Raw genomic sequence first — 10,779 nt, forward strand, 5'->3', positions numbered from 1 at the left:
AAAAAGGAATTGATGGTACCTAAAACAAGAAACCTAAAATCTTAGAGCTGAAGTGAAAAATAAAACCCACGGATGAAGCAAAAATTAGAAAAAGAAATAGAATAAACATAAATTTTTAGAACCTTGAGAGTCTTATGATGCAAGAATAATCTAATAACATTTCTATTTAGATGAGGGGCGTTACTAGAAGCATGGGGGAGAGAGAACACAATCCAATTTGTAGAGATGGTGTAGTAATCCACTGATGTAACGTTATGGAATCGAAAAATGAGACAGAAATGGATTTAGGAAAAAAAAAGAAAAAGGAAGTTCGTTAAACTTGTCAAACCTGTGCAATGGTAGCAAAAGATTTAAAGATTTACTAAAGCAAGGATTATCACCATACATCTCAAACAAAAAAATAAAGTTTTCTACAACTGAATCAGCCAAATAACACATGAATTTCAACTTATATATATATATATATATATATATATATATATATATATATATATATATATATATATATATATATAACATCGACTTCAAGAGGGTCTCCACTAGAAGTCTATGTTGATAACATTTGGAAAGTTAACATGTAAGATTTGACAATTGAGAGGAAAAGAAGGAAAAATAACATGTGGCCCTAAAACTTAAAATTGCGAGCCTTTCTATAGCTCCATCAAGAGCAACTAGGTATGGTGTCTTTTTTTTATCATATGCACCATATTTCAATGGAACCTGAAAAAATCAGATGCTGATAAATCTGAATAATGAAAAAGGTCAACCAGTTGAGTTTTGATGCAAAGTGAGATTGATTGTAAAGCATATTATATGGACTTCAAATCAATAATATGAATACCTCTTAAACAATATTAGGGCAAGAGAAGTCAATTTTGCATTCTAAAGTACATCAAATTTTGAACAAAGTTTATAAAAACGCAAATCAAATGTCAATGGACTGATTTTTAATGTGCCCTTATGAGAAACTTAGATTATTCCCAGTAAATAAATAGTGTATTGAAATTGATCAAGGGAGAAGGCGATATTGGATGGGTGTATGAAGCGTACCATATGAATTTTAATGGATGAAGGAATAATTGCACCTATTGATAGACGTGATTCGCACACACTTGTACCTCGTATTTATTCCCTTGTGCATTCACTCCTGAATCGAGTGCAGGAAGATGGTTATGTTTTGATTTTTGAGATGGAAAATAGATGCATAATGGTTTATTCCCAGCAAATAAATGGTTTATTGAAATCGATGAAGTTATCTTAATCTCTTCATGAAGTGTAACGCCCCGTTCCTGGTGTGCATTTTTAATTATTATTCTTCTTGTTTTAGAAGCTACTCGACGAGTCTGTAGCCCTAACTCGTCGAGTAGCAGCGGGTCTGCACGTGGATTGAGCGTGGCGACTCGACGAGCCTGTTATTCCCGACTCGGCGAGTCCGCTAGTCTGGATGAAACCCTAATTCTAAGGGTTTGTACCCTATTTAAACATCCTTATAGCCCCCATCCCAACCCCCAACACCTCATGAACGTTCCCCCTCGAAACCCTAACCCTCCATTGGTGATTTTGAGTGATTCTATCCTATTTTGAGTGATTTTTTGTGCTTTCTTCAAGTGGTAGAGAAGAAGGAAGGAGACAATGTTCAAAGGAGAAGAAGTAGATCCAGAAGCTAGCCCTCTTTTGCTACACTTTCTGGTAATCAAGCTTAACACTTGACTTATAGTTCTATAGATCTCCTTTTTGTCACTTTTATGGAGTTTTGGGTCCAACAAGCTTAATCCTTAAGACCTGGTCGTCCCAAGTCGATTCACCTTCAGATCTAGGTTCTGGAATCGAGAACATGGCATGAGAATGCAAGCTTTATGGCCATGATAGCCCATGCACCCCTTTATACCTCATTTTTGGGTCCTTTAAGCATATATTCCCATGCATGCACGTAAAGTTCGTAACTTTACGTGCTAGATCAATCTTAGAAGCCCGGATCTACCTTTTGGATAAGTGTTGTACGTCAGAAATTGAAATATAAGGCATGGACATTATCGACTCGGCGAGTCGTTCTTGGGACTCGGCGAGTCCAGGGTATTGAGTCCCCTTTCTGTTGTGGTTCAAAGGAACCCCAATTGAGTATTAGCAAGGTCGGAAAGGTCCTGAGGAGTGCTTCGATGTATTAAGATATAGCCATAATCTAGGAATCATGGGACTCGACAAGTGCAAGAGCACACTCGGCGAGTCCAAGAGAATCTCCTTACCCGCAAGAACAGACTCGACGATTTGTTCATACAACTCGGTGAGTCGTAGACTGGACGTGTTCATATGATGAATGAGAACTCGACGAGTTGTTCATACAACTCGGCGAGTGAAATGAAGGATGACTCGATGTTATCATAGAAGGAGAACTCGTCGAGTGTTTGCTAAACTCGACGAGTAGAGTCGAGTTGAGAAATAGAATAAAGGATAGGGACTCGGCGAGTTGGTGGCCCAACTCGGCGAGTCGGGTCAATTAGAAGCTGACTTTGACCAGGATGTTGACTTAGGCCAGGGGTAAAATAGTCACCTTACCCTAAGATTAGCAATCAGTGTTTGATTAAGTGTCCTTATGGGAATTGTAGCCGGAGAGTTACCGGAGCAGCAGCCAGACATTTCCCGCCCAGCACTCCAGCAGTCAGCTTTACGAAGTGAGTTTCCTTCCAGTAGGAACGGGTCTACGGCCACAATGCCGGCCCGTTTAGATGATAGTAGTTTCGGACTTCGGTTCGATGTCGGGCGGGGACCGATGCAGTAGTATGTATGCTTGATGTCTTCGTGATTCATGCATGATTGTGATATGTGTTATATGATCCGGACTTCGGTCCGATGTAGTATGTGATTATGCTATATGTCCTTGTTATGTTATGTTCAGCTTATTCCGGACTTCGGTCTGATGCCGGGCGGGGCCCGATGCAGTGGGCGGGGCCCAAGTTATTCAGGACTTCGGTCCGATGCCGGGCGGGGCCCGATGCAGTGGGTGGGGCCCAGATTATGCCAGACTTCGGTCCGATGTCGGGCGGGGCCCGATGCAGTGGGCAAGGCCCAGTATTTGTTATATGTGTTATTGTATGGTATGTGGTAGTTTAGGGGAACTCACTAAGCTTCGTGCTTACAGTTTCAGTTTTGGTTTCAGGTACTTCAGCTAGCAAAGGGAAGGGCTCGGGTTGATCGCATGGCACACACTACAGTCACCGCCTGGGAGTTCACTCTGATGATTTGATTTTGATTTGAAACATATACTATGATGTTTTATTATACATGATTATGATTTTACTTACGATTTTGGATGGTGGATGGTTTTAATATTTTTTTAAAAACGAAATTTGTGGGTTGTATTTTTGGGATGTTATAGTTGGTATCAGAGCCTTGGTTTGAGGGATTCGGGCACACTTTCGAGTGCGTTTGAACTCAAACTAAGGAGATGGTATAGAAAATTTTCAAAAAGAACATCATTTTTACAAAAAGGATTTTGAAAATAGAAAAGAACTTTGAAAAGAGAAAAGGGTGTGGTGCATGCAATCAGCCGAGCTCAAGTAAGTACTCCCAAATTACCCATACAAGACTATGTTATGTTATGATTATTAGCTTTATTAGAACAGCATGCTAGATTAGGACTAAGGATCTAGGAAGGATGCCTTATGTGCCTGTTATATGTGTTCAGCTTTATGAGAACTGCATGCTAGTACAGATTAGTCAGTATGATAGCCTGATTAGTATATGTTTGATTATGTGCACTCGATGTCTGAATGCCGCTTGCTTTGTGCTTTTAGGAGTTCTAGCTGACTTTCACTAACTAGTAAACAAATATGTTAAGTTACATATTGCAAGGGCTAAATAATTTCAGAAGGTTAGGTCAAACCCTATTTCGCAGCTCTTGTTTAAGTCCAACCGTTGTAGGGTAGGAACTCTCATTCGAATAATTATCTAGTCTGAGTGATATGTAATAGTATTTGCGAGCTAGTTAGGGGAAGAAAGCAGGGACTTCTTACGCAGCTGATAACAGAGAGTGGGTCGGTGATTACCCTAGGGCAAGCCTAGGATGAGAGTAGCAGAGATCAGTAGCAGTAGAGGGGACTTGGTGGAGTCAAGGCAGTTCTTGAGGAAAGTACGGATAGATGTGGAAGGTAGTATGGGCCCGTACTACTGAAAGCATAGGATCCGTACTCGAATCAAGGAAGGCTGAGACAAGACCATGAAACTTGTGGTAGAAGTGATCCATCTAGTTATGTCAGTATTTCTGATGATTATTGCTATGTGTTGCAGAATGGTGGTTTAACGTCCTAGACCAGCAGTCGGCAGTTCAGGTGCCGGAGAGGGATCAGGTTCAGGCTCGGGAGCCGAGCATTTGGATGAGCAGACCAGAGAGTTCATCTCTTCAGAGGTCACACGTAGCATACTAGACCAGACTCCTGTGATTTTTGGATCGGTCAAGGAGGGTATCCTAGAGCTTCTGGATGAGAAGTTGGGCGCGTTCCGTACTGAGATAGCGGCCATGATGGGATCGTGCACATTGACGTTCAGGGAGTTCAGAGCTTGTGGAGCTCCCGACTACCATGGGGCTCGGGACCCCATTGCGAGTTCCAGGTGGTTGGCAGATGTCGCCAACGCGTTCTGCACCAGCCGGTGTCCCGAGGGGGACAAGGTCAGATTAGCATCCTGTCTTCTGAAGGACAGGGCACGAGATTGGCGGGAGGAGGTCGGGAGAGCTATTGGAGATGACATTGTGTTGGATGCTATGACCTGGAGTGATTTCACAACCAGGTTCAGAGCCGATTTCGCACCTGTTATTGAGGTGCAGCAGCTTGCTAGGGAGTTTCAGGACCTCCAGCAGACGACAGAGACTGTGGTCGAGATTACCGCCAAGTTCAGGGAGAGGGCCCTCCTCGTTCCGCAGTATGTGGTGGACGAGGAGATGAAGAAGGCCCGATATCATGAGATGTTGCGGAGTGATATCCACCAGTTTGTGAGCCGCTCCAGCTGCAAGACGCTGGAGGACATGATTGCGAGGGCTCGTGAGAGGGAGATTGCTCTAGAGATGGAGAGGAAGAGGAAGCCAGAGGTGACATCCGGCGCAGGAGGTTCAGGAAAAAAGCCCAAGGTGTCTGATCACAGGTCTAGGGGACAACAGAGCCACGGTCGGTGTGGCAAGTGTGGCAGGTCGCACAATGGGGTGTGCAAGGCGGGGAGTTCTGGCTGCTTCAAGTGTGGTCGGACTGGGCATATGAGTAGGGATTGTACAGCTACTACCCTACCACCACAACATCTGATCTGATTTGCTTCCATTGTAATTAGAGGGGACACAAGAAGTCCCAGTGTTCGAGTTTATCACCCGCAGGACAGGTGGTGGTACCCGCTCCTACCACACTGAGGATTACAGACGGCCGACAGGGTCGTGCAGAGGCGCCAGTGGCGAAGAGTAGAGCTTTCCAGTTGACGGCAGAGGAGGCGCGAGCGACTCCTGATGTAGTTGCTGGTACGTATTTTTCTCCATTTTCTCTCTATTACTCTTGATTATTGCTCATGTTTATGTGTTGTTTATAGGGTCGTTCCTAGTGAACGGCATTTCAGCCATGGTATTGTTTGATTCGGGGGCTAGCCGATCGTTTGTGTCGCTTGCACTTAGCAAGCGATTTAGCAGAGCTCCAGGGGAGCTGGATTGTCCACTCGACGTTGAGATAGCAGATGATAGGACCGTCTGGGCCGTGAGAGTTCATAGAGGATGTACACTACAGTTATTTAATGAGCAGTTCTCAGTAGACTTGGTTCCTATTCCCCTGCGAGGGAATAAGGTTATAGTGGGTATGGATTGGTTGAGTTCCAATGGAGCAGTGATTGATTGTGAGCTACAGTTGGTGAGGGTTCGCACTCCTAGTGGGGGAGAGTTAGTGATTTAGGGCGAAGGGTCGCAGCGTGGACTGGTTCTTTGTTCGGCAGCGAGGGCGAGACGTTATTTTCAGCAAGGTTGTGCGGGATATTTTGCTTATGTCACGGACACCCGGTATAAGGGTAAGACGACAGTCGAGGATGTGCCAGTAGTACGAGAGTACCCAGAAGTATTCCCAGAGGATTTGCCTTGAATACCTCCGGAGAGACAGGTTGAGTTTCGGATTGATCTGGTTCTTGGTGCGGCTCCGATAGCCAAGGCACCATATCGGTTGGCTCCTCCCGAGATGCAAGAGTTGTGTATGCAGCTGCAAGAGCTGCTAGACAAGGGTTTTATCAGACCGATCAGTTCACCATGGGGAGCCCCGATCCTGTTTGTGAAGAAGAAGGACGGGTCGCACCGTATGTGCATTGATTATCGGGAACTGAATAAGGTAACGGTGAAGAACCGTTACCCACTCCCGAGGATAGATGATTTGTTCAATCAGCTTTAGGGAGCGTCTTGGTTTTCCAAGATTGATCTACGATCCGGGTATCACCAGATGCGGGTCAGAGAGGATGATGTGCAGAAGACCGCTTTTAGGACCCGCTATGGTCATTATGAGTTCGTGGTGATGCCGTTTGGGCTCACCAACGCTCCAGCCGCATTTATGGACCTCATGAACCGTGTGTGCAGGCCGATGCTGGATCGGTCTGTGATAATGTTCATTGATGATATCTTGGTGTATTCCAAGACTCAGGAGCAGCATGAGGAGCACTTGAAGGAGGTGCTTGAGACCTTAAGGAGGGAGAGACTTTTCGCAAAGTTCTCCAAGTGTGAGTTCTGGTTGCGCGAGGTGCAGTTTTTGGGGCACCTTGTCAACCAGAAGGGTATACTAGTAGATCCGGCCAAGATTAAGGCCGTGATGCAGTGGGAGGTCCCGAGGTCTCCATCCGAGATTCGGAGCTTCCTGGGCCTGGCAGGGTACTATAGGAGATTCATCTAGGATTTCTCCAAGATAGCAGTACCATTGACCGGACTGACCAAGAAGTCGGTAGTGTTTCGCTGGGGTCCTGAGTAGTAGGCAGCCTTTGAGACGCTCAGGCAGCGACTGTGCGAGGCGCCATTTCTTACCCTGCCAGAGGGAGTAGATGACTTTGTATTCTACTGTGACGCTTCGATCACAGGTATGGGAGCAGTGCTGATGCAGCGGGGGCATGTGATAGCCTATGCCTCGAGACAGTTGAAGCCTCACTAGGCTAACTACCCGACGCATGATTTGGAGTTGGGGGCTGTAGTATTCGCCCTCAAGATTTGGCGGCATTACCTCTATGGGGTCTGGTGTACTATTTACACGGACCACAAAAGTTTGAGGTACCTCATGGATCAGCCGAATCTGAACATGAGGCAGCGTCGGTGGTTAGACGTGGTAAAGGATTACGATTGTGAGATCCTCTACCATCCGGGAAAGGCCAACGTAGTGGCCGACGCCCTGAGCTGCAAGGCGGTAGCAGCTCCGATTCGAGATATCTGCTTGAGGATGACAGTAGTTACTCCACTGTTGGAGAAGATTACGGAGGCGCAGGTCGAGGGTCTGAAGGAGGAGCGCCAGAAGTGCGAGAGGATAGTTGGTAAAGTGGCTTCGTTTAATTATGACAGTCGGGGATTGTTGACCCTGCATGGGAGGGTCTGGGTACCGTACTGGGGAGGAGTACGGCAAGTGTTGATGGATGAGGCCCACAAGTCTCGGTTCTCCATCCACCCAGGGGCGACGAAGATGTATAGGGATCTTCGCCCGGATTATTGGTGGCCCTGCATGAAGCGGGACGTCGCCTGGTACGTTGAGAGGTGCCTGACCTGCAGGAAGGTCAAGGCGGAACACCAAAGGCCGCACGGCAAGATGCAGTCGTTGGATATTCCCGAGTGGAAATGGGAGGATATCACTATGGATTTTATTACAAAGCTTCCCAGGACCACACGTGGGGTTGATTCGATATGGGTCATCGTGGATCGATTGACCAAGAACGCTCACTTTATACCGATCCAGGAGAGTATCTCGGCCGAGAAGTTAGCCGAGATTTACGTGCGAGAGGTAGTGGCACGTCATGGAGTGCCTGTCTCGGTGGTGTTAGACCGAGATGTCCGGTTTACTTCCAAATTTAGGAAGCGGTTTCACGATGAGATGGGTACTCGTCTCTATTTCAGCACCCTTTTCCACCCTTAGACTGACGGGCAGAGCGAGAGGACGATTCAAACTCTCGAGGACATGCTTCGGGCATGTGTGCTAGACTTCGGTGGCAGTTGGGATGCGTATCTTCCGTTAGCTGAGTTTTCGTGTAACAACAGCTACCACTCCAGTATAGACCGACCTCCCTTCGAGATGCTCTTCGGGAGGAAGTGTAGGACCCCAATCTGTTGGGGTGAGGTCGGTCAGCAAGTCATGGGAAGTACAGAGGTGGTACTCAAGACTATAGAGCGGATTCAGCAAGTCTGGAGCAGGCTCCAGACTGCTCAGAGTCGGCAGAAGAGTTACGCCGACAAGCGGCGTTCGGACTTGGAGTTTCAGGTGGGTGATATGGTCCTCCTGAAGGTGTCACCCTGGAAGGGTGTTATCAGATTTCGGAAGCGGGGAAAGTTGGGCCCCAGGTTCATTGGTCTGTTTAGGGTTTTGGCCCGGGTGGGTCGGGTTGCTTACCGACTAGATCTTCCAGCAGAGCTCAGCCAGATCCACAACACTTTCCATGTTTCTCAGTTGCGGAAGTGCTTGGCGGATGAGTCAGCAGTTGTACCATTGGAGGATATTTAGGTTGATGATAGCCTGAATTACATCGAGAAACCCATTGCGGTCTTGGATCGGAAGACGAAGACCTTGAAGAACAAGGTGGTCCAGCTAGTGAAGGTGCAGTGGCAGCACCGAAAAGGTTCGAAGTGGACATGGGAGCCTGAGGAGGAGATGAGGGAGCACTATCCAGAGATGTTTATAGAGGCAGTAGACTTCGAGGACGAAGTCTAAGATAAGTGGGGGAGAATTATAATGCCCCGTTCCTGGTACACATTTTTAATTATTATTCTTCTTGTTTTAGAAGCTACTCGACAAGTCTGTAGCCCTAACTGGTCGAGTAGCAGCGGGTCTGCATGTGGCGACTCGATGAGTCTGCTATTCCCGACTCGGCGAGTCCGCCAGTCTGGATGAAACCCTAATTCTAAGGGTTTGTACCCTATTTAAACGTCCTTATAGCCCCCATCCCAGCCCCCAGCACCTCTAGAACGTTCCCCCTCGAAACCCTAACCCTCCATTGGTGATTTTGAGTGATTCCATCCTATTTTGAGTGATTTTTGTGCTTTCTTGAAGTGGTAGAGAAGAAGGAAGGAGACAAGGTTCAAAGGAGAAGAAGTAGATCCATAAGCTAGCCCTCTTTTGCTACACTTTCTGATAATCAAGCTTAACACTTGACTTATAGTTCTATAGGTCTCCTTTTTGTCACTTTTATGGAGTTTTGGCTCCAACAAGCTTAATCCTTAAGACCTGGTCGTCCCAAGTCGATTCACCTTCAGATCTAGGTTCTGGAATCGAGAACATGGCATGAGAATGCAAGCTTTATGGCCATGATAGCCCATGCACCCCTTTAGACCTCATTTTTGGGTCCTTTAAGCATACACTCCCATGCATGCACGTAAAGTTCGTAACTTTACGTGCTAGATCGATCTTAGAAGCCCAGATCCACCTTTTGGACAAGCGTTGTACGTCAGAAATCGAAATATAAGGCATGGACATTATTGACTCGGTGAATCGTTCTTGGGACTCGGCGAGTCCAGGGTATTGAGTCCCCTTTCTGTTGTGGTTCAAAGGAACCCCAATTGAGTATTAGCAAGGTCGGACAGGTCCTGAGGAGTGCTTCGATGTATTAAGATATAGCAATAATATAGGAATCATGGGACTCGACGAGTGCAAGAACACACTCGGCGAGTCCAAGACAATCTCCTTACCCGCAAGAACAGACTCGAAGATTTGTTCATACAACTCGGCGAGTCGTAGACTGGACGTGTTCATATGATGAATGAGAACTCGACGAGTTGTTCATGCAACTCGGCGAGTCAGATGAAGGATGACTCGATGTTGTCATAGAAGGAGAACTCGTCGAGTCTTTGATAAACTCGACGAGTAGAGTCGGGTTGAGAAATAGAAGAAAGGATAGGGACTCGGCGAGTTGGTGGCCCAACTTGGCGAGTCGGGTCAATTAGAAGCTGAGATTGACCAGGATGTTGACTTTGGCCAGGGGCAAAATAGTCACCTTACCCTAAGATTAGTAATCAGTGTTTGATTAAGTGTCCTTATGTGAATTGTATCCGGAGAGTTACCGGAGCAGCAGCCAGACATTTCCCGCCCAGCACTCCAGCAGTCAGCTTTACGAAGTGAGTTTCCTTCCAGTAGAAACGGCTCTACGGCCACAATGCCGGCCCGTTTAGATGATAGTAGTTCCGGACTTCGGTCCGATGTCGGGCGGGGCGCGATGCAGTAGTATGTATGCTTGATGTCTTCGTGATTCATGCATGATTGTGATATGTGTTATATGATCCGGACTTCGGTCCGATGCAGTATGTGTTTATGCTATATGTCCTTGTTATGTTATGTTCAACTTATTCCGGACTTCGGTCTGATGTCGGGCGGGGCCCGATGCAGTGGGCGGGGCCCAAGTTATTCCGGACTTCGGTCCGATACCGGGCGGGGCCCGATACAGTGAGCGGGGCCCAGATTATGCCGGACTTCGGTCCGATGCCGGGCGGGACCCGATGCAATGGGCAAGGCCCAGTATTTGTTATATGTGTTATTGTATGGTATGTGGTAGTTTGGGGGAACTCACTAAGCTTCGTGCTTACAGTTTCAGTTTTGGTTT

This window comes from Lactuca virosa, chromosome 4, assembly GCF_052849685.1.
Source record: "Lactuca virosa cultivar CGN04683 chromosome 4, Lactuca_virosa_CGN04683_v6, whole genome shotgun sequence".
Classification (NCBI taxonomy): domain Eukaryota; kingdom Viridiplantae; phylum Streptophyta; class Magnoliopsida; order Asterales; family Asteraceae; genus Lactuca; species Lactuca virosa.